General features: G+C 41.2%; 1 protein-coding gene across 2 annotated transcripts in view; it reads right to left on the bottom strand.

Moving 5' to 3' along the window:
* The window catches only part of WASF2 (WASP family member 2), a 73,203-nt gene extending 53,763 nt beyond the window's left edge, over positions 1-19,440 (bottom strand). The window contains exon 1 of one of the 2 annotated variants that reach the window (XM_047870440.1): positions 19,263-19,440. The gene's annotated coding sequence lies outside the window, so the exon portion shown is untranslated. Of the gene's footprint in view, positions 1-18,955; positions 19,140-19,262 lie in introns of those variants that run through there. The other variant, XM_047870442.1, reaches the window with a different exon arrangement.
* Between the last annotated feature and the right edge of the window lie 3,799 nt (positions 19,441-23,239).

The following is a 23,239-nucleotide window of genomic DNA, read 5'->3' as shown; positions in this document are numbered from 1 at the left end:
TAGGCAGTGGTACAGATGAAACGAGACTGACCATGGATTGATAGTTGTTGAAGCTGAGCAACAGGTTCATTATCTCATCCTCTCTAAATGTATATATGCTTGAAATTTCCCACCCTCCAAAATTTTTTTTTACTGAGAGAAAAGTTTATATACGTTTATCTAAAAGTTTTTCAATCTATAAAAATCTATGAAAATAAATTATGAGGTTGACTAGCACCTCAAGGTCATTAAATCTAATTTTCTGCCTCTAGGAACATTATCTTCAATATTATGTCACTCAACACCTATTTACTGAGTAACTACTAAGTGAAATGGCCCTAGCATTGTAGAGACACAGAGATACAAGAAATAGTTTCTATGTAAGGAGTTCATTTAGGAGAGATGAGAAAAGTACACAAAAATAAAACAAAAAATGATGAAGTTATGGTTTTACTTCTGGTTAAGTAAATCACAGAAGCACCACAGAGGAGCGTCATCTAACTGGACATTAAAAATAGGCAGGGTTTGGATATGCAGGGACAAGGAATATTATATCTGAAGTAGACAATGTAAGCAGAGTCACATAAGCAGAAAATAATGAGACATCTCTGGGGAATGAAAAGGAGTACATTATTGCAAAAGTAGTGGGAAGCAAGGCTGGAAAGACAAGTTGGGCCAGATCACAGAATCTTAAACAGGCTGAGTTTGTACTCTAGTCAATAAGTAATGAGAGTCACACAACTGGAGTTACAGATTACAGAATATTTAGGAAGATGCTATGCATCTCACTTAAGGAGAGTAGAAGATAATAGAGATGGAGACTGAAAGTAGGAACAACAGTCATGGAAAAGGTAACAAAGGATATGAACTTGAGTAGTGGGAGAAAAAAAAAACAGGGAGAAACCTAAGAGTCTTGGCATGAAAAGAGGGAGTTCAGGGGAGCTAATGGTAACTAAGGCCTTACATCTGGATGAATTTGGAAAATAGTGGAGCCAATGCTTGGTATGTTGGCAGACCTATAACCAGCCCTGAAATATGCTGAATAAATGACTGAGTGAATGAATAAATAGAAATATGCAAGTCAGGATAAAGGGCACCAAGTCAGGGGATATGGAGGTGAGGAATGAGCAGAAGATAAGCTTAGCCTTCTCATTTTAACCTATGAGGAAGTCAAGGTCCCGAATGAAAATGCTGCCCAGGTGTGCTAAACATCTTTCTTAGAGAAGCAAAGCTTCCATCATCAAAATCTGTATAATGGGTATAAAATCGATCCTTAAAACCTGTAAGCATGTCTCCCGAGCGAGGAGGAAACAAGCTATACCAAACTGACTACAGTTCCCAAAAGCAAACAGTCCATGAAAACCTGGAGATGCAGAAGAGATACCCTGGTGGAATGATCCAGTAGGAATTCTGGGATTGGGGTTCAGAGGTGGAAATACAGATTTGGGAGTTTTACTACATGGAGATTTGTAAATTAAAGACATGTGACAGTAGATGACCTCCCAATACAAAAGTGTAAACAGAGCGACAAGGTCAGAGGACAGCATAGATACTGGCAAAGAAGGAAACATCACGAAGGCAAAAGGAGAACCAGAACAATGCTTTCCCATAAAAGCTAAGAGAAGAGTTTCCAGAAGGAAGGTATGCTCAATCCTTCTGTTCTTCCTTGACCCACGTATCTAATCCATCAAGTCCTATCAGCTCTACCTCCAAAATATATATTAAATACGTCTACTTCTCTCCATTTCTTTTTTCTTTTACCAACCTAGTTTAAGTCTTCATTATTAGTTGGACTTCCACAATAGACTTCTATAATCCACTGCAATCAGTTTCTGCCCCCAGGTAATTCATTTTCTTTGCAGCAATTGGATTAATCTTTTAAAAATGGAAATCAGTGGTGCCCGGGTGGCTCAGTTGGTTAAGCATCCGTCTTCAGCTCAGGTCATGATCTCACCTTTCGGGAGTTCAAGACCCATATCAGGCACTCTGCTTAAAGATATTGCAGTGTGACAATGCTAATATAATTATGTTACAGGGGTACTTGGCTGTCTCAGTTGGTAGCGCGTATGACTCCTAATCTTGGGGTTAAGTTCAAGCCCCACACTGGGTATAGAGATTACTTAAAAATAAAATCTTAGGGTGCCTGGGTGGCTTAGTCGGTTAAATGTCTGATTTTGGCTCAGGTCATGGTCTCACAGTTTGTGAGTCTGAACCCCTTGTGGGGCTCTGTGCTGAGAGCTAAGAGCCTGGAGCCTGCTTCAGATACTGTCTCCCTCTCTCTCTGCCCCTCCCCCACTCACACTGTGTGTGTCTCTCTCTCAAATATAAATAAACATTAAAAAAAAATTTTTTTTTAATTTTAAAGGGCACCTGGGTGGCTCAGTTGTTTGAATGTCCACCTTCAGCTTATGTCATGACCTTGTGGTTCATGGGTTCCAGCCCTTCATGGGACTGTGTGTTGACAGCTCAGAGCCTAGAGCCTGCTTTGGATTCTGTGTCTCCCTCTCTCTCTGCACCTCCCCCACTTGCACTCTCTCTCTCTCTCTCTCTCAAAACTAAATAAGCATTAAAAAAATAAAAATAAATCTTAAAATTATGTTTCAATCGGGGAATACTTGTATTTTAGAGATATATGCTGAAATATTTACAAATGATACGAAGTCTGAGATCTGCTTCAAAAGTAATAAGGACAAACACATCTGAACCTATTCTATGAGGCAAGTACTACTGATATCAAAACCAGAAAGATTTTCCCCTCTAAGATCAGGAACAAGACTATGATATCATCTTATCACTTCTATTCAACAGTGTCCTACAGGTTCTAGCCAGGTCAATCAGACAAGAAAAAAGAAATAAAAGGCATAAAATTGTAAAGGAAAAATTGGAAATTATTTGCAGATGACATGATCTTGTATACAGAAAATGCTAAGTTACACACACACACACAAACACACAAACTGCTAGAATCAAGGTAGCAAAATATAAGATCAATATACAAAAATGAACTCTATCTCTATACACTAGCAATGAAGAATCCAAAAATGAAATTAAGAAAATAATTTCATTTACAATAGCATCAAAAAGAATAAAATACTTAGGGGTGCCTGGGTGGCTCAGTTGGTTAAGCATCTGACTTCGGCTCAGGTCATGATCTCACGGTTCATGAGTTTGAGGCTGGCATCGAGTGAGCTCAAGCCCACTTCAGGTGAGTTTGAGCCCCGCTTTGGGCTCCGTGCTGACAGCATGGAACCTGCGTGGAATTCTCTCTCTCCCTCCCTCTGCCCCTCGCTCACCTGCACCCTCTCTAACTAAAATACAATACAACGCAATACAATACAATAACTTAGGAAAAATACAAATAGAAAAAATTACTTTCAGGGGTGCCTGGGTGGCTCGGTCGGTTGAGCATCCGACCTCAGCTCGGGTCACGATCTCGCAGTCTGTGGGTTCGAGACCCGCGTCTGGATCTGTGCTGACAGCTCAGAGCCTGGAGCCTGCTTCGGATTCTGTCTCTCCCTCTCTCTCTGTCCCTCCCCCACTCGTGCTCTGTCTCTCTCTCTGTCAAAAATAAACATTAAAAAAAAATTTTTTTAAAGAAAAAAATACTTTCAGGTGCACTCACGTTATACTGTTTGTCACAAGAAGCAAGCTTTAAACCGTTAATTAACACTGTGTGACCAAATAACAGTGCTTGAGGATTAACCTAGAAATGCACAAATATGATGTAAACACCAAATTTTTAAAATTGTATCCTTTTCAAGAATTCTATTAAATATTAAATGCTATTAAAGGGCACCTGGGTGGCTCAGTCAGTTAGGTGTCCAACTTCGGCTCAGGTCACGGTCTCAAGTTTCATTAGTTTGAGTCCCGTATAGGGCTCAGGCTGACAGTGCGGAGCCTGATTGAGATTCTCTCTCTGCCCCTCCCCCACTCACTCTGTCTCTCTCAAAATGAATTAACTTAAAATTTTTTTCAAAAAAAAAAAAAAAAGAACTTTTGTGCTTTAAAGGGCATGAACAAAGAAAGTGAAAACAACCCACAGAAATGAGAGGAAACATTTGCAAATCATATCTGATAAGGAATTTGTATCCACAGTATACAAAAAACTGTTACAACTCAATAATAAAAGAACCACCCAATTTGAGAATGGGCAAAACATTTACATAGACATTCTCCAAAGAAGATATACAAATAGCCAAAAACATTAAAAGATGCTCACCATCATTAGTCATTATGAAAAGGCAAATCAAAACACGAGATATCACTTCACACTCACCAAAATGGCTATAACCAAAAAGGTAAGTAAGAAATATTGGTGAGGATGTGGAAAAATTGGAATCATACACTGCTGGCAGAAATGTAAAATGTGTAGCCACTTTGGAAAACAATCTGGCAGTTTCTCAAACACAGAGTTATCACATGGCCCAGCAAACCCCCTCACATGTATATACTCAAGAGAACTGAAAACACATGTCCACACAAAAATTCTGTACATGAATGTTAAAACACCATTATTCATAACAGTCAAATAGACAATCCAAATGTCCACCAACTGATGAATAGATAAATAAATGTGGTCCATCCATCCATACAATGGAATACTACTCAGCCATAAAAGGAATGAAGTACTGACACATGCTACAACACAAATGAACCTTGAAAATATTATGCTAAGTGAGAGTAGCCAAACACAAAAGACTATATATTGTATGACTGAATTTAGATGAAATGTCCAAAACAAGCAAATCCACAGAGACAGAAAATAGATTAACAGTTGCCTAGGAGGGAGGAGGGAGGTATGGAGAATATCTGCTATCTCTTTGGGGGTGATTAAAATGTTCTAAAATTAAATAGTGACGATGGTTCTACAACTTTGTGAAAATATTAAAAAAACACTGAACTGCACACTTTAAATTTAGGGTAAATTGTCTGGCATGTAAATTATATCTCATTTTTTTAAGTCAAAAAGAAATGTCTATACAAAGACTTATACACAAATGCTACAGCAGCTTTATTTTTAATAGCCCCAAACTGGAACAACTCAAATGTCCATCAACAGGTGAGTGGATAAACAAACTGGTATATTTACACAATCAATCATTATTTGGCAACTACTGATACTTGCAACATGGATGAATCTCAAAATAATCATCCTGAATGCAAGATGTCAAACTTCCATGTCCCAGTGAGCACATACTCCATATTTCCATTTATGTAACATTCTAAAAGATACAAACTAGGGGTGCCTAGGTGGCTCAATCAGTTGGGTGTCCAACTAGATTTTTTGATTTCAGCTCGGGTCATGATCCCAGGGTTGTGGGATCAAGAGCCAAGTCAGACTCCATGCGTGGCATGGAGCCTGCTTGGAATTGTCTCTCTCCCTCTGCCCCTCTCCCCCACTTGACACACGTGCTCTCTCTCTCTCTCTCAAATTTAAAAAATTTTGAAAATTAAAAAAAGTAAAAGATACAAACTAATTTATAGTGATAAAAAGCAGATCAGTGGTTGCTGATGAAGGGGGTGGGAGCCAGGCAGTGGGGCAGGAGGAAGTGATCACAAAGGGGCAGAAGGAAACATTGAGGGGTGATGGAAATGTTTATTTTCTTGACTATGGTGTGGTTTCCCAGGTACATGCATGAGTCAGAACTAAAATTTTACATTTTAAATATATGTGGTTAATTGTAGGTCAATAATATTTCAATAAACTGTTGTAAAAATAAAACAAAAGCACTATTAATTCAAGTATTTAAATTGCTGGAGTTTTATACGTCAGATAATAATTTTTTGTTGTTGTTTTATTTACTTTGAGAGACAGCACGCACATAGAGGGAGAAAGAGAATTCCAAGCAAGTTCTGCACTGTCATCATGGAGCCCCACATGGAGCTCAAACTCACAAACTGTGAGATCATGACCTGAGCCGAAATCAAGAGTTGGAAGTTCAACCGACAGAGCCATCCAAGCGCCAATAATTTTTTTTTTAATTTCTTTTATTTTTAAGTAATCTCTACAAACAATATATATTGGGCTTGAACTCACAACACTCAGATCAAGGGCTGCATACTCTACCAACTGAACCAGCAAGGCACCCCAATAATTTTTTATTTTTTTTGATTTTTTATTTAAGTAGACTCTACCCTCAACATGGGGCTCAAACTCATGACCCCAAGATCAACAGTGGCATGTTCCAAAACAAAAACAAAAACAAAACTGGGGCGCCGGGGTGGCTCGTTGGTTAAGCATTTGACTCTTGATCTCAGTGTCGAATTTAAACCCCATGTTGGGCTTCGTGCAGGGTGTGAAGCCTACTTGAAAAAAACAAAACAAAACAAAACAAAACAAAAACAACAAAAAAGAGTAGCATGCTCTAGCAGCTGTCTCAGTCTATAGAGCATGTGACTCTTGATCTTGGGGTCATGAGTTCCAGTCCCAGGTTGGGTATAGAGATTACTTAACAAATTAAAAACAAACAAACAAACAAAACAACAACAAACAAACAAAACCAAAGGAGTCCCCCAGGGATTGATGCTGAAACCTATCCCAAGTAACATTTTTAGAAATTACCTAGAAAAAAACATCTAGTGAAATCTTCCCTGTTGGCAGATAAATCTACAACAGTAGCTAGAAGTATGGTGGTACAAAGTTATGTGTTAAGAAATGTGGAAAATAGCTTCCATGTAGACAAAAATAAGGTAATGCAGTAATGGAAAAATAGTCCAAACTATAATTATCAGAAGATGAGCTCTAAAGCTACCTGTTACAATATAAGAAAAGGATTTCAGAGTCTCTGGTCTTATCCTGAACACAGCTACCAAAAAAAAAAAAGGCAACAAAATGCTGGCTGTTATTCTGAAAGCTTTGGAAACACAGAACACATTATCCTGCCCTTGTACAAACCGAAGTGTATCTGTACCCAGAATAGAATGTGCAGTTGTGGTCATCACTGCACAAAAAAGGTAAAACAGAGAAGGCATATAAAGGTATCCAGAAAGACCAAAGGACAGAGGAGCTTCTGTATGCTTACAGGTTTTTTATATAATATAAATAGATAGACAACACTTTTCTTTTAAAATTTTTTAAACATTTATTTATTTTTGAGAGAGACAGAGATCGAGCAAGCAGAGGAGGGGCACAGAGAGAGGGAGACACGGAATCTGAAGCAGGCTTCAGACCCTCATGCGGGGCTAGAACTCACAAACCATGAGATCATGACCTGAGCTGAAGCCGGATGCTCAACTCAGGAGCCACCAACTTGAGCCAAAGTCAAATGCTTAACCAACTCAATTAAAGTGCCCCAACAGACAACACTTTAATATTAAAAAAAGGGGGTGTGACAGGATAAACACAGATTCACATCAAATCCTAGAAATTATAAAGCAGTTATAAGTCTAAAGAAACAATAAAGTGTATTAAATTATTTTGTAAGTCCAAATTTTAAAATCAGAAAGACAGAAGTTGAGGTGCCTGGGTGGCTCAGTTGGTTAAGCATTTGACTTTGGCTCAAGTCATGACTTCAGGGTTTGTGAGCTCAAAATCCGCATCAGGCTCTGCAATGACAGTGTGAAACCTGCCTGGGATTCTTTCTCTCTTTCTGCCCCTACCCCCATTCACATGCACAGTCTCTCTCTCTTTCAAAATAAATATGCCCCCCCCCAAAAAAAAGGCAAAAAAGGTAAAGAGGAAGGCTTTGTATTTGGGTTTTTTTTTTACTTCATTGCAAAAATTTCTTTTATTTTTTAATTTTATATATATATATATATTTTTTTTTTTTTTTTAATTTACATCCAAATTAGGTAGCATACAGTGCAACAATGATTTCAGGAATAGATTCCTTAGTGCCCCTTACCCATTTAGCCCATCCCCCCACCCACAACCCCTCCAGCAACCCTTAGTTTGTTCTCCATATTTATGAGTCTCTTCTGTTTTGTCCCCCTCCTTGTTTTTATATTATTTTTCCCTTCCCTTGTGTTCATCTGTTTTGTCTCTTAAAGTCCTCATATGAGTGAAGACATATGATTTGTGTCTTTCTCTAATTTCACTTAGCATAATACCCTCCAGTTCCATCCACGTAGTTGCAAATGGCAAGATTTCATGCTTTTTGATTGCTAAGTAATACTCCATTGTGTGTGTGTGTGTGTGTGTGTGTGTGTGTGTGTGTGTGCGCGCGCGTATACACACATACCACATCTTTATCCATTCATCCATCAATGGACATTTGGGCTCTTTCCATACTTTGGCTATTGTTGATAGTGTATCCAGAAACATGGGGGTGCATGTGTCCCTTTGAAACAGCACACCTCTATCGCCTGGATAAATGCCTAGTAGTGCAATTGTGGGGTCGTAGGGTAGTCCTATTTTTAGTTCTTTGAGGAATCTCCATGCTGTTTTCCAGAGGGGCTGCACCAGGTTGCATTCGCAAAAAAGAGGGAGGTTTTGAATACTAGTACCAGTAGGCTTACCTGTGTGACCAAGGACATAATAATTTCTTCCAACCTCACTTTTCCCATCTGTAAATAACAACTAATTTGAAGGACTGCTGTGAGGAGGAATGTGCACAATGCCTGGCACATAGTTTGTATACACTTACTACCCAGCAGCTATTTGCTTTTATTAGGACCAATAAAAAAGTAATAGTTTACTATGCAATCAAGCATATAAAGTAATAAAACTCATTACTCAGATGGGGTGGACAGGATATAAGAAAAAGTAATTCAGATAGTCTAGATACATGCATAGGTAACATTTCCATAAGAAATTTCTAAGATAGGGGTGCCTGGGTGGCTCAGTTGGTTAAGCATCCAGCTTCGGCTCAGATCCGATCTTGTAGTTCATGGGTTCAAGCCCTGCAGTGGGCTCTGTGCTGACAGCTCAGAGCCTGGAGCCTGCTTCAGATTGTGTGTCTCCCTCTCTCTGCCACTCCCCTGCTCGCACTTTGTCTCTCTCTCTCAAAAATAAACAAATGTTAAAAAAATTTTTAAATAAACTTCTAAGAGAAATTATGAATTTGGGGCAACGTAGTCCTAAATTTTGAAACTGACATTTTCATCCCTTTCCCACAAGCAGAATTCAAGGTTAGATAGATGATGTACCCAACTAAATATGCCATTTCCTAATTTGTAACAACAACTGTTAACATTTATGGAGCATTGGACTAAGTAATGATGTCATTTAATCCTTCTAATACTCTTTGAGATATGCTCTATATTTTACAGAAAAATTAGACAGGTCTCCATTTTACACATGACAAAACTGAGGCTGAATCACTGCCCAAGACGGCATACAGAACCAGTAGGTGAAGGAGCCTACAACTGAACTCAGATGGACTGACTCCAGAATCTTCACTCACAACCATACAACTATTCTGTCTCCTACTCTGCAAGAAATGTTGGGTGTTGGATATATAAGAATGAGGTAAATGGTGGAGTGCACAGGAAATCTTAAAAAATGATGCCTGATGAGGCCAACTCAGCTGAGATCACTGCCAGCAAGATATTAAATTTAGGATGGCCAAAAACACGAACGCTGAAACAAAAAAAACTGATTAACATGGATGTGGCAAACCTATGGAAAAAGGCAAGCCTAAATATCCCTAAACTATGGTCTTAGCTATGGTAAACAAAATGCACAGAAAGAGGAAGATATGCCAAAATGCTAACTGGTAAGATCACAGATGAGTCTTATTCTGTGCTTCATACTTTTGAATTTGGCAATTCTTTAAAATTTTTTTACAAAGAGCACTCATTCTTTTCATAATTGGAAAAAGGCAGAAATAAAAATAAATCTGACAAAACTTTCACTCTTTATTCACTTCTGATTGTGTAATTTATTGCAATGAGCATGTATTACTTTTGTAATTTCAAAGAGATCTTAAAAAGAAATAAATCTAGGATATTAGAAAAGAGAAATAAATTACATGCAAATGCTAAAGCAAAAAAACAAAAAGTCAGGAGAGGATGTGATATAAGTGTAAGCAAATTAGAAGCTGCAGTTTGTTGGAAAGAACTCTAGATATGCATCAAAAGACTTGGGTTCATACCAATATACACATCAACATGAATGAATCTCAAAAACTATATTGAACAAGGGTGCCTGGGTGGCTCAGTCAGTTAAGCGTCGGACTTTGGCTCAAGTCCAGATCTCATGGTTCGTGAGTTCAAGCCCTGCATTGGGCTCCTCACTGACCGTGCAGCTTGAACCCTCTCAATCTCTCTCTCTCTCTCCTTCCCTCCCTCCCTCCCTCCCCCCTCCCTCTGCCCCCCTCAAAATAAATACATAGACTTGTAAAAAAAAAAAAAACCCTTTATATTGAACAGAAGAATTCAGACACAAGAGTGCACATGCTATGAGTCAAGAACAGGCAAAATTAATTTGTAAGAATAGAAATCAAAACAGTGGTTGCCTCTAAGACAGTAGGGACTGACTGAAAGGATATGTGGTTATGGAAATGTTCTATCTCTTGGTTACACATGTGTTTACATTTGTCAAAATGCATCTAATTACATACTTGGATTTCTGTCCATTTCACAGTATGTAAACTGCACCATTAAAAAACTCTCATTAAGGGGCACCTGGATGGCTTAGTCAGTTGAGCATCCAACTTGTTGTTGTTGTTGTTTATTTATTTTGAGAGAGAGAATAAGCACAAGTGGAGGTAGGGCAGAGAGGGAGAGAGAGGGAGAGAGAGAATCCCAACGTGGGGCTCTATCTCACCAACCACGAGAGCATGACCTGAGCTGCTATCAAGAGTCCGACACTTAACCAATTGAGCCACCCAGGCGCCCCAAGTGTCCAACTCATGCTTTCAGCTTGGGTCATGATCCCAAGGTCATGGGATTGAGCTGGCATTGGGCAATGCTCTGAGCATGGAGCCTGCGTAAGAGTCTCTCTCTCCCTCTGCCCCTTCCTCACTCGCATGTACACACATGCATACTCTCTCTCTCAAAATAAATAAAAATGAAAAAAAATCTCATTAAAAAGTAAAGGACAAGGGGCTGGGAGGAGAGGCAAAACGGGTGAAGGGGAGTGGGAGGTATAGGCATCTAGTTACAGAATGATAAGTCATGGGGATAAAAGGTACAACATAAGGAAGATAGTAAATGGTATTGCAATAGCCCTGTTACAATGACAGAAGGTAAACTATACTTGTGGTGAGCACAGAATTGTCAAATCACTATGTTGTACAACTGAAACCAATGTAACATTGTGTGTCAACTATACTTCAAATAGATGGGGCTGGGATAAAGGGTAGAGTACAATGAGGGGGCAGGGAGGAGACAGTGTTCAATCTCAAATCTGCTATTTATTAGTTGAGTGACTTTAAGTTACTCTTCTGAACTTGTTTACCTGTAAAATGTAGCTATTAACATAATATAACTTATCTCAAGTGCTGGGAAGTGACTATAATGGAATATATCAAAGTGGGAATACTGTGCTTTGCAAATTATTCATTGCAAATGAATGCTGAAGGAGTTTTAAAAGTAATGAAGGGGCATGGGGCACTTGGGTGGCTCAGGAAGTTGAGCTTCGGATCTCATGGTTCGTGAGTTCGAGCCCCACACTGAGCTCTGTGCTCACTGTGCAGACTCTGCTTGGGAATCTCTCTCCTTCTCCTTCTCCTCCCCCCTCCCCCCCAAAAAATAAATAAATAAACTTTTTAAAAAAGTAAAGAAGGGGGCAAATATGTTTCTACAGAGAAGGGGTCTTATACTTCTTATAATTCCACAGATGACCTTGGTATCAGGAATACTGTTCTTTAGATACTATCAGTATTCTACAAAGGGAAATGTACTTACAGTTCTTAATTTGTGAATGAAAAGGAACATCTATGTGCATGACCTAAGGCCTCCTTCTACACAGTTAAACACAATTTCTCAAGATGTGATTTGAGAAAGCTTTTTAGACTGAGTACTTGCTAGAACAATGGCATAATCAGGGGAGACAAAGGTCTCAATTTTGAATACTTGAAAGTAAAAGGATTGTTCTTGTTATTTTACTATGTCAACTACAAAGTTTAAGGGTCACCATAAGCCACATCATATTTATGTGTGTACATATGTATGTGTGCATATACATACACATATTTACCTAAACTGGAACTAAGCTGAACCACTGCTACTTTTCAAAAGGGCTTCTATATTCTAAAAATAAGAGACTTACTTCTGTTCAACTGGAATTAATCTTACAACTAAGAGAGTATGCCTCAGACTCCCATATTTTACCAGAAAAGAAAAGCAGCTTGAAAAGTAATATCACAGGCTAAGTTTAATAGCCTCTCCCATCAATTTCAAACTATTTTTCTTTATTAGTGTGTAATCATAAAGAGCACATTTTTCTGAGATATTTCTATATCTGAACATTATTTCCTCTGCAAGCATTCAACAATTCTTGTTTCTATTCTTCTCTTTCCTAATTCAATTCTGTTTGGTTTCTAAGTTAAGAAGTGTGTTTCATTTGCATAAATGGTAACTATTCTGAGATACCATTCATAACTATACATTTGAATTCTCCAGAGTACCATTCACAACTTCAAATGGAACAGGAAAAAACACTCATTCAACATCACTTTAATGGTGACTAAGACATGAATGATTATAATGTTATATTGTAGAGGGTTGGCCAAAGGAGAGTGAAGTCCCCAAATGTTACTACTGACTTGTAATCACTTTATGAATGCCCCAAGGGACCAAGAACCATTGCCTTGACCAATCTAGCTATTACAAAAAATACTGAGCTTAGAAAAACACATCCATTAGTTAAACATGTTTTTTTAGAGTGATAAAGTAACTATGCAGGGACATCAAAAGATATCTTAGCCATAAAGCTCAAAAAGTATCAAAGAAGAATCCTAAACAAGTCCTGGAAAGTTCTCTATAAAACCAATGCTGATTTTTCTTTAGGTATTAAACTTTTCAGCTATGAGCTTTTCTGAGAAAGTCTTTTACGCAAGGTGGTAATATTCTAATAGTTCTTTACTCCATCTTATCAGTGGTAGAAACTAAATTTACATAAATCTGCATAAATAATGCAGCTATCTGTACTGCTCTAATATATTTAAACCAAATAAAATAAAATTGAACAGAAAAAAAAATAATGAGGCTATTTTAAGGTTGTCACCTGGTTTCCCTGATTTTTCTTTCTTATCCAAAAGTCATAGACAAGAGACTGTGTAACTAGAAAAAATGAATAAAAGGAGAGTGTAGACCTCTCAGAACATCTATATTTACTTCTCTCTATGATTCCACCACTTCTACCCTTGATATAGTAGTAGTTCTCAACAGGGGCAATTGTGCCCCTCAGGAGACATTTCACAATATCTGGAGACATTTTTGGTTATCAGAGCTAGTGAGAAGAGGGTGCTAATGGGTAGTGAGGAAAGACCAGGGATGCTGCTAAACATCCCACAAAGCACAGGACAGCCCTCCAAAATGACAGAATTATCCAGCCCAAAATGTCAACAGTACCCAAGGCTGAGAAACCCTACCCTAAGGCCTAAAAAAGACCTACCTCTCAGAAGACATTCAATAAATAAATATTTGCTGATCTGAACTGAAAAGACTATGAACTGGAAGAAAGTGAAGCTACAAGAATGAAATAGAAGACAGAGGCCACGGTTTAAGCATTATTAGCATCTACCACACCTTTACTGCGTGTTGGGCATCAGTCTAATAAAAATGAACAATTCAGGGGCACCTGGATGGCTCACTCAGTTAAGTGTCTGACTTCGGCTCAGGTCATGATCTCACGGTTCGTGGGTTCGAGCCCCACATCGGGCTCTGTGCTGACAGCTCAGAGCTTGGAGCCTGCTTGGGATTCTCTCTCTCTCAAATAAACATTAAGAAAAAAAAAAAAAAAATCAGTCCTGTTCTTAAGGAGCTCATGGACAGGCAGGGAGAAGAGTTTTGTAATTTGTCTAATATCAGACTTGACAATCTGATAAATGTTTTGACAAAGAAGAAAACATATAAAGGAGTCACTCAATTTTTCCTGGGAAGGCTTCATGGAAGAGATGACATCTTAGCTCAGTTCAGAAGGAAGAGTAGGAAGTATCTTATTTCACAGCATATAAGCCTCTTTCCAAACAAAGAGCCATTCATTTCTTCAGTCAACAAAAAAGCTATCGAACACTAATTATGTTCCATACATTGTGTTATGTGTTGGAGACCCAGTCAAATTACAACCTTTCATTTTTTCTCTTGGCATCCCTGGTGCCCAGCAGCCCACCTCCCTTACCCAAACCCCAAACAATTATTGCATTTTCTACCTGTCTTCAGTTTAGCAACTGTCATCTTAATCAATCATACTCAGTAAGGCCACTACCCAAGAAACAAACAAAACTTTCAGTTGCCTGTATCCCATCCTGCTTAAGTCACAAAATCAGGGTGGTGATGTGGCAGAGTAACTAGCAATGAACTGACTATGGGTCCAGATCTGCCAACTGTGTCAGTTTCTTGGAAAGCGATTTTACTCTTTAAAAAATCTGGGTCCTCTTCCACCCCATCCAATGCATGCCAGGAGCCCCAGCAAAGTAACCAACATAAATTTATTGAGCACCTACAATGTGCTGAAGTCAATGGTTCTCAACCTTGGGTGTGTTCCGACATCAGAGCTCCCAACCCAGATATGAATATGTTTTAATGGTAAATTCTAATGCAAAACAAGTTTGATGCACTACAGAATACAAAAGAAGTACAAGACACAGTTCCTGTCTTGAAGAGCTTATCCACAATCACAACAGAGTAATTTAGAATAGGATATTAGTCCACCAGTTGTAATCCTTTTACAATACTAGCAGTGCTTATGAAATAGAAAAACTGGGGTAGTCAGGAAAAGAACTGCTCCTACTGCCTAGTCCAGTCATACACCGAATCTACCTGCAACTCCTGATACACTGTTCTGCACCCGTTCACTCTCCCAGACAGTCAAAGTACCATTCTCAGGAACTATGGAGAGACCCCAAGTAGAAAGATGAATGAGGACCACAAAACAGCAGGCTACGGGATATCCTGATGGCCAGATTCTCTCAAAATTTTTTAAGTAGGCTTCATGCCCAGAGCAGAGCCCAAACACAGGGCCCAAACTCATGACGCTGAGATCAAGACCTGAGCTGAGATCAGGAGTGGGATGCTAAACTAACTGAGCCACCCACGCACCCCATGGAGCTTCTTTTAAAGAGAAGAAATAATTCTTTAACCTCCAACAACACCACCCCACCTCACTTTATAGCTGAAGCACCCAGGAAGAGTAAAGAATAGAGTTTTTATAATTTGTTCCTAGAGGTCCTTGGCCATTTAAAGAAATCATCCAAATTCATAAGGCTGGTAAATTCAAATTTCTCATATAGCACATGCTTAAAATAAAAATATTCTAAATTTTTAAAAATATTCTAAATTAAAAATATATTTTAGTAAACTCCTTACCAGGATGTTCAAATTGTGGAAGCTTCAAAAATAAAAAATAAGAAATACTGTTAAGTAAACTCTACTCCCAAAGTAGGGCTTGAACTCACACCCCCAAGAGTCACATGCTCTCCACTGAGGCAGCCGGACTCCCGAAAAAATAAAAAATTTTCTGTCAGTAGAGTATGTGACTCTTGATCTTGAAGTCATGAATTCAAGCCCTGTGTTGGATGCAGAACTTACTTAAAAAAAAAAAAAAAATTTTTTTTTCTTAACCTAAATCCTACTCAGCATCCTACCCAGCAGTGATAACCTCATATTAAAGACTATCCTGAAGAGAGCATGAACTTTACATTCTGCAAATATGAATGTAAATATCCTCACTTGATTAGTCTTTCTCTGAATTACACAGAAAAAAGGTACGAGTCTCTCTTTTTTTTAAGTTTATTTATTTATTTATTTTGAGAAAGAGAGAGAATGCACATGCAGGGGAGAGGCAGAGAGAGAATCCCAAGCAGGCACCACACTGCCAGTGCAGAACCCAACCTGGGGCTCAAACTCACCAAACTGTGAGATCATGACCTGAGCCGAAATCTAGTTGGGACGCTCAACCAACTGAGCCACCCAGGTGCCCCAAAGGTACAATTCTCTTAACTGCTACACAAAAACTAATGAGCACAACACCCTATAGATTACGCTTCAAGTTCAGCTCAGGTCATGATCTCAGGGTTGTGACATTGAGCCCATCATCGGGCTCTGAGTTGGGCATGAAGCCTGCTTAAGATTCTCTCTCTCCCTCTGTTTTGTGCTCTCTCTCTCAAAAAAAAAAAAAAAAAAAAAAAAAAAAAAAGAGGGTTAGGGTGTCATTCAAACATCTAAACCAGGGATCAATGAGGGTACTAAAAGGTAAATCTTGGTACTTAAGGAAAAATGTACATTGGCAAATATTAAGTAGAATAAGAATATTACATGAAAAAAGCATACAAACAAAAATTGTCTTCCATGTAGTACTGTTTTTAGGACCCATGGCTTTGAAATTAGTTTGGTTTACAATATTTTTCCTTGTAATTATCCTCCTCATCTTATAAATTTTATCCATACAGGTCCACAATCCCTTAACTTCAATTCCAAAATCTAAAAGGCTGTAAAAACAAGTTTCTCATTATCCATTTGGTGGAAAAATCTGACATGAAATGACATGAACCTATTTATACTATTTACTTATACCAGTACATTTCACTACAGAAATGGTAATGTGTTTGATTACAAAGTACTGCCCCAGACCTCTCTGGGATGTTACATAACATACAGTACATGTACCATATTCCTTTTCTAAAATCCCCCAAATTCTAAATTTAAAAAAAATCTGGCCCCAAGAATTTTTTTCAAGTGTATTGATTTGAGAGAGAGAGAGAGAGAGAGAGAGAGAGAGAGAGAGAGAGAGAAAGAACATGCAAGCAGGGAAGGGACAGAGACAGAGGGAGAGAGAATCCCAAGCAGACTCCTCACTGTCAGGAGAGCCCTAAGCGGTGAGATCATGACCTGAGCCAAAATCAAGAGTAGGACACCTAGCCAAATGAGCTATCAGGCGCCCCCAGGAACTTTTTTTGGCCCCAAGATACTATGGACTGACATGCTAATTTAGGACTAAGTCTTATACAGAACATATAACTAATACAGAAAATGAAGGTAGATCTTCACGTACAATAAATTCACTGCCTTAACAACACCTATTCACACATACACAATCCTGTAAAACAAAGCATTAAAAATACTTTCAACAAACGTCAAAACTTGAACACACCATTACGTGTTTTCTCAAGTGGTGGTGATATTTACATCATCCAGTATCTAGTTCAATTCTTCTTAGACTGAAATTAAACTGCAATTAGTAATTAAGTTGGGTAAAAGAATCATCCACTGATAACGTACTCAGTAAAATGTTCTGATTTTTAAGAAATTTATCTCAGAGGGTTTCAGATTTAAAATTATTTCATTCTAGAATACAATTTCTCAACTTTGAACAAATTACAATTGACTTTTTCTGTGAGAGCAGCTCCTTGGGCAGGGACAGCAACAGGAACAGCTCTTAAGGATATCTGAACTGGAAGAAGAGTTTCACAGTTCTTTCCTTCCTTCCTCCTTCAGTTGCTGCTTTTCTGGTTTTAGAATTTCAAACAAAGAAATACATATTGGCTCCACTGCTAAGAAACGCCCTCTTTCTCAGCAACTTCCCCTTCCAATTTTCTTCCCTACCATTGACACAGAGAACAATACACACTGCCGGTCCTACCATTTTGATTAACCAAGAGCTGAAGCATGGAAAAATTAAGGGCTACAATTTATAGTATCTAACTACCAGTCTCTCACTCCAGGTCCACAGTCTTCACTCACCTAGAAGTTATCTAACAGAGAACACACAGAAAGGAAGGAACATTATGTTTCACGAGAGGCGGGCTACTGAAACTTTCATTCCAGGAATCCAAAGAAATTTGAACAAACAGGAAATTTCTCTTATCCCAAGAAAATTTAGCCTTCTTAGCTAAAAAGGAGAAAAAACTACCTGGCTGGCACTACCCTGAACCAAGAATCAAGTCTATACACCAACAGTTGGTGAACTTCTACAGGCCACCCAGTCAGGATTCAAACTGAGTTCTTTGGGATTCTGAAACACTTCAAAACGACTTTTATCATTTAGAAATTGAGTTTAGAAACTCACAGACTGAAGAAAGGGAATGTACTTATAATTAGCCATCCAGGGATCAAGACCCAGCCTGTCTCCAAGCCAGAAGTCAACTGAAGTGTCTGGGACCAGACCCCTCCCCCCTATTTGTGACAGAGCAAACTTCTTTTTAAGTGGACAATGACTTCCCCCTTGCCCAGCGATTCTCAAAGACAACACCTTACGGTTGATAAGCTCTGTACCTTACCGCGTGACCTTGGACAAGTTACTTAATTCCTCCGAAACTTAGTTTCCTATGTGTAAACTCTCAACAGTGGCTGTAAAAATTAAATAACATAAGCCTAAACAAGGGCTGGCACATAGTAGGAGCGCCATACATGCTCTCTGCCCTACTCCTAACCCTCCTGAATTCTTTTGGGCCTAAATTTCAATCATTGCCCCAAGAGGTTCCAAGGATGCCTTCCTCTCCTCTGATGCTTTGGAACACCAGTGTGTAAAACTGCACCATCTCTGCGGCTCTAGGATCCTGGAGCATCAAGACAGCCGGACTCCACCTTATCATCGTGTGGGGTCCATCCAGAGACTTCGTGGGAAGAGCCCCTTCAGTCAACTCTCCTCTCTACCGTGCAGAACCATCCCGTGCGTGTGCGTGCGTGCGCGCGCGCGCGCGCACACACACACACACACACACACACACTCTCTCTCCTCTCTTCAACTTAGGCCAGGGGTCTCAAAGAGCGCCTCAATTCTTTCATAGCCCGAAGATGGAAACCGAAGCTCCGCCCGGGGAAGAACTTGCCCAAGATATCAGACTTCTGAGATCCAACTCACGTACAACTGCCTGCAAAGCCTTCGTTTTACAAATAGGTAAACTGAGGCCCAGAGAAGAAAGTGACTTGCCCAAGGTGACACAGCGAGTCGGTGGCAGCGCCAGATCAGGCTGGGGGCACTTTCGCAGCCTCACGGATTCGCGGGCCCCTCAAAGTCTCCGAGGGGATCTCCAGGACGCCTCCTCCCTGGGGAGGGGACTGAAGAGGAAGACGCTACCCGCGCTGACCGCTCGCCCGGCCACTGCCGGTCCGCGGCCAGAGGCACGCGATCCACTCCCTCAGGACCCTGCGAGGCTCGGGGCGGGGAGGTGGGGGGAGGGTGGCGGCCCGGCCCGGCGCCTCACGGCGGGGCCCGCCCGCGGGGACTTGTTGCTCACCTGGTCTCGCGCGGCCGCCCTCAGCGACAGAGGGCCCGGCCAGCCGCCCTTCTCCGCGCGGGGTCCGTTCCCGCTGGCCGCCTCCCGGGACGCCACACAGCCAGACCCCCCTCAGCGCGCTACGCCCCCAGCCGCGCTCGCCCGGCCCGCGTCCGCCATTACGCGATTCCCCGCCCTGGGACGCAGCCCCACCCCGCCAACGGCCCTGATTGGCTCTCTGCCCCACCCTGCTGGGGCTTCCGGGCATTCCATTGGCCTGAGTGGAGTGCCAGTTAAATAGATACGCAAAAGACGTACTCAAGGGTACCTTCTGGGGAGCTCCACCCGAGCTACTTCCGCAATCGGAGTAAACAGCGGGGGAGCAAACCAAGTGGGGTAGGGGTGGAGATTAAACTGAATCAACTCCTAAATTCGGGGTAGGAAAACCCCACTTAAGAAAGTGTAGAAACTCGTAAAAAGTGTATTGAAAGAGGAGTTCTTCTTGTTAGAGTTCAAAGAACCAGGATTTTTGGTGTAAAGAAGGGGACAAACCCATGAACTTTCAGAGGACACCCCTCAAACTGCAGATAGTTTTGTCCCTTCCCTCCGGCTCTCAGGCCCCACCGAAAGTAGGAAGGGGAGAGTGAGTCATAGGCTCCAGCCGGTTGCTAAAAGATCCTTCCGGGGCGAGGCCTGGCGTCTTGGGACGGGCAGGTGGTTCTGAAAGGCCGGGGTCAGGTGAGCGGGACCCTGGCTCGGCCGCCGTCTCATTCTGCGACCTCAGACAACTCCCTGAACTTCTCTGGGCCTCAGTTTGTCCTTCTGCAAAATAGAAACAGTCATGTCTGCCTCATGTCTTGGCGTTTGTTGAGGCTACATTCCTGAGTTGGGTATATGTGCGCCTTGTTGATTGTAAAAGGCTGCAGCTGGATAGCAATGTGACAAATTCACATGTTAGCGAAGATCTCTCATTTAGGTCTCTAGAGCAACTCTGTCAGGCAGATATTGTCCTCTGTCCTCGTTCTGCAGAAGAGAAAACCGAGAACTCCATGACTTACCCAGGGTCGGCCCCCGGGGAATTTGAAACAACCCTGGGACTCAAATCTGTATCTTTTGTCTTCCATTTCTGCACTTCTCCTTCCAGGCCTGGTGTCCCCTGAGAAAGCCTTACTTCCACCAACCCGTTAGCATAACAGAGAGTGTCATGAGGGTGACAGGCCAGCCCCCCATCTCTCTGGTCACCATAGGCCCCAGCTGTTTCTAGCGTCCTAGGAATCAGGAGGTGAGTAGGGGATGGCAGGTGGGTCAGCAACCCAGACAGAATCCCAGACAAGGACACAGAGAGGCAATGACACCATTGTGGGCCCTCAGCAGGGCAGCTTCCACGCCAAGACTTAAATGCAGGTCTCTCTGCTCTCAGAACAGGGCTCTTTTCATTGCAGGATTGTTTTTCCCAGAAGAGCTGCCTTGGCTGCAATTCCTAGTCCTTTTCCCTCTCTGGAAAGGAAGGAAGCCAAGATGGGAGAGGGAGGGGAAGCAGCCTAAGACTTTAGAAGGGCAGAGACCACCAAGTGCGTGCGTGGTGCTGACAGAGCCTCAGTGCTGCTGAGTCAGTGACCTCCAGGCGCAAATTGGGACTTGTGGTCTGACAACCAATGACTATTTTCTGACACCCAATGACTATTTAAATCGTGACTGTGGCCATTGGTTGCTGGGAGGCAGCAGGTGCTGTACAGAAGTCAATGGTTTGGGGGCAGCCTGACCTGAGATTGAATCCAAGATCTAGCACTTTCTAGCTCGCTGAGCCTCATCTATGTCTTCTCTAAAATGGGGACAACAAACATCACTGCTAAAAAAAAAAAAAATTATATAAATATATCCACATCACAGTTAAAAATATAAATAAATAAATAGGGACAACAGGGCAGTTGTGAGGATTCAATGAGTTAATTGTGGAATTAATGAGTCATGTGTGTAAAGTACCTGTCTATTCATGGATTCACCTATTCAATAAAAAATTATTAAGCACCGGGGCTCCTGGCTGGCTCAGTAGGTAGAGTTTGCGACTCTTGATCTCTGGGTCAGTGAGTTCAAGCCCCATGTTGGACGTAGAGCTTACTTAAAATTACTAAGCACCGGGGCACCTGGGTGGCTCAGTCGGTTAAGCGGCCGACTTCGGCTCAGGTCATGATCTCGCAGTCCGTGGGTTCAAGCCCCGCATCGGGCTCTGTGCTGACAGCTCAGAGCCTGGAGCCTGTTTCAGATTCTGTGTCTCCCTCTTTCTCTGACCCTCCCCTGTTCATGCTCTCTCTCTCTCTCTCTCTCAAAAATAAATAAATGTTAAAAAAAATTAAAAAAAAATTACTAAGCACCAACCATGTATAGGCAGCCTACCAGTGATGCAGCTACAATGGTGGGCAAAACAGACAGAGCCTCATGGAGCTTAGAGTTTAGTGAGGAAGTGAGTAAGTCATTAAGTGACCAGACGAATCAAAATACAGTTAGAAACTGTGATAAGGAACAAGAAGGCAAAGTACAATGTGCTGATGAGGTAAATGTTGGGATGGGGTGGGGACAGAGGAGACTTTCTGAAGAGGTGATATCTCAGGTGAATTGATGAATGGGGGTTAACTAGGCAGCAGGTGGTTGGAAGAAGTGTTGCAGGCCAAGAGAAAGGGTGTGAAAGGCATCTAGGCCAATTGGGATAGGTGGCAACGGGGGAGGAGGGCAGAGTTCATGCAGGGTCCCGAACAAATGAAGTGTTACAGGAGAGAGAACCTGGCTTTGAAAGTGAGGCTGTTTTCCAAGGGTCTCTGTACTTTTCTGGTAGTCCCTGAATGCAAGCTTTGAGGCCAACCCACCTGGGTTTGAATCCTGGCTCTGCCATCTCACCTCGGGCTGTGCGACCTTGACCGGTCACCACACCTCTCTGTGTCTCATCTACTTTTCTAAGAAAGGGGGATAATAATAAAGGGTCAACAGGTAAGGGTGAGGATTCAATATGGAAATGTATATAGAGTGTTGTGGCATAGGGGCGCCTGGCTTGGCTCAGTTGGTTAAGCATCTGACTTCAGCTCCGATCATGATCTCACAGTTCGTGGGTTCAAGCCCCCACATCGGGCTCTGTGCTGACAGCTCAGAGCCCGGAGCCTGCTTCAGATTCTGTCTCTCCCTCTCTCTCTCTGCCCCTACCCCTGCTCTGTCTCTCAAAAATAATAAATAAAATTAAAAATTAAAAAAAAAAAATAAAAAGGGCACCAGGGTGGCTCAGTTGGTTAAGTGTCCAACTCTTGGTTTCACTCAGGTCATGATCTCACAGTTCATGAGTTCAAGCCCCACATCAGGCTTCATGCTGTCAGTGTGGAGCCTGCTTGGGATTCTCTCTCTCTCTCTCTCTCTCTCTCTCTCTCTCTCCCTCTCTCTCTCTCTCTCAATCTCTGGCTCTCCCCTGCTTGTACTCTCTCTCTCTGGAAATAAATATATAAAAACTTAAAAAAAAATCAAAATAAAGTGTTGTGGCATATAGAAGGTACTCCATAAAAGGTGCTTGTTCTTCCCCAGAATGGAAGGAGATGAGCCCGAGGCATCAGATCCAGCAGATAAGTTTGGGAGAGAGCTGATACAAGTGTCTATACACTGGGCCAGTTCTCATCTGACCTTAACTGTTTTGGAAGACTTTGAAGCCAGGCAAGCCCGGATCAAATCATGGCTGTACCACTTCCTAGCAGTGTGACCTTGAGCAAGAGACTTCACCTCTCTGAGCCTCAGTTTCCCGATCCGTAAAGCTGAGGTAACTGTTTTTATTTCCCAAAGCTGTGAAAGTTAAATGAAATAATAAATGCAAAGCACTTAGCACAGTGATTAGCACATAGTAAGCCGCTTGAATGTTAACTTTAATAGTATCGTTGACTTTAACAGTAACTTTATTAGTCATTTAATAGTAATTGTTGTTGTCGATATCGGCGTTACTACCTGCACTAGGTAAGATTCTGGAGCTT

The sequence above is a fragment of the Prionailurus viverrinus genome, chromosome C1, assembly GCF_022837055.1.
Source record: "Prionailurus viverrinus isolate Anna chromosome C1, UM_Priviv_1.0, whole genome shotgun sequence".
Lineage (NCBI taxonomy): Eukaryota > Metazoa > Chordata > Mammalia > Carnivora > Felidae > Prionailurus > Prionailurus viverrinus.
This window is presented reverse-complemented; position numbering and strand designations above follow the sequence as displayed.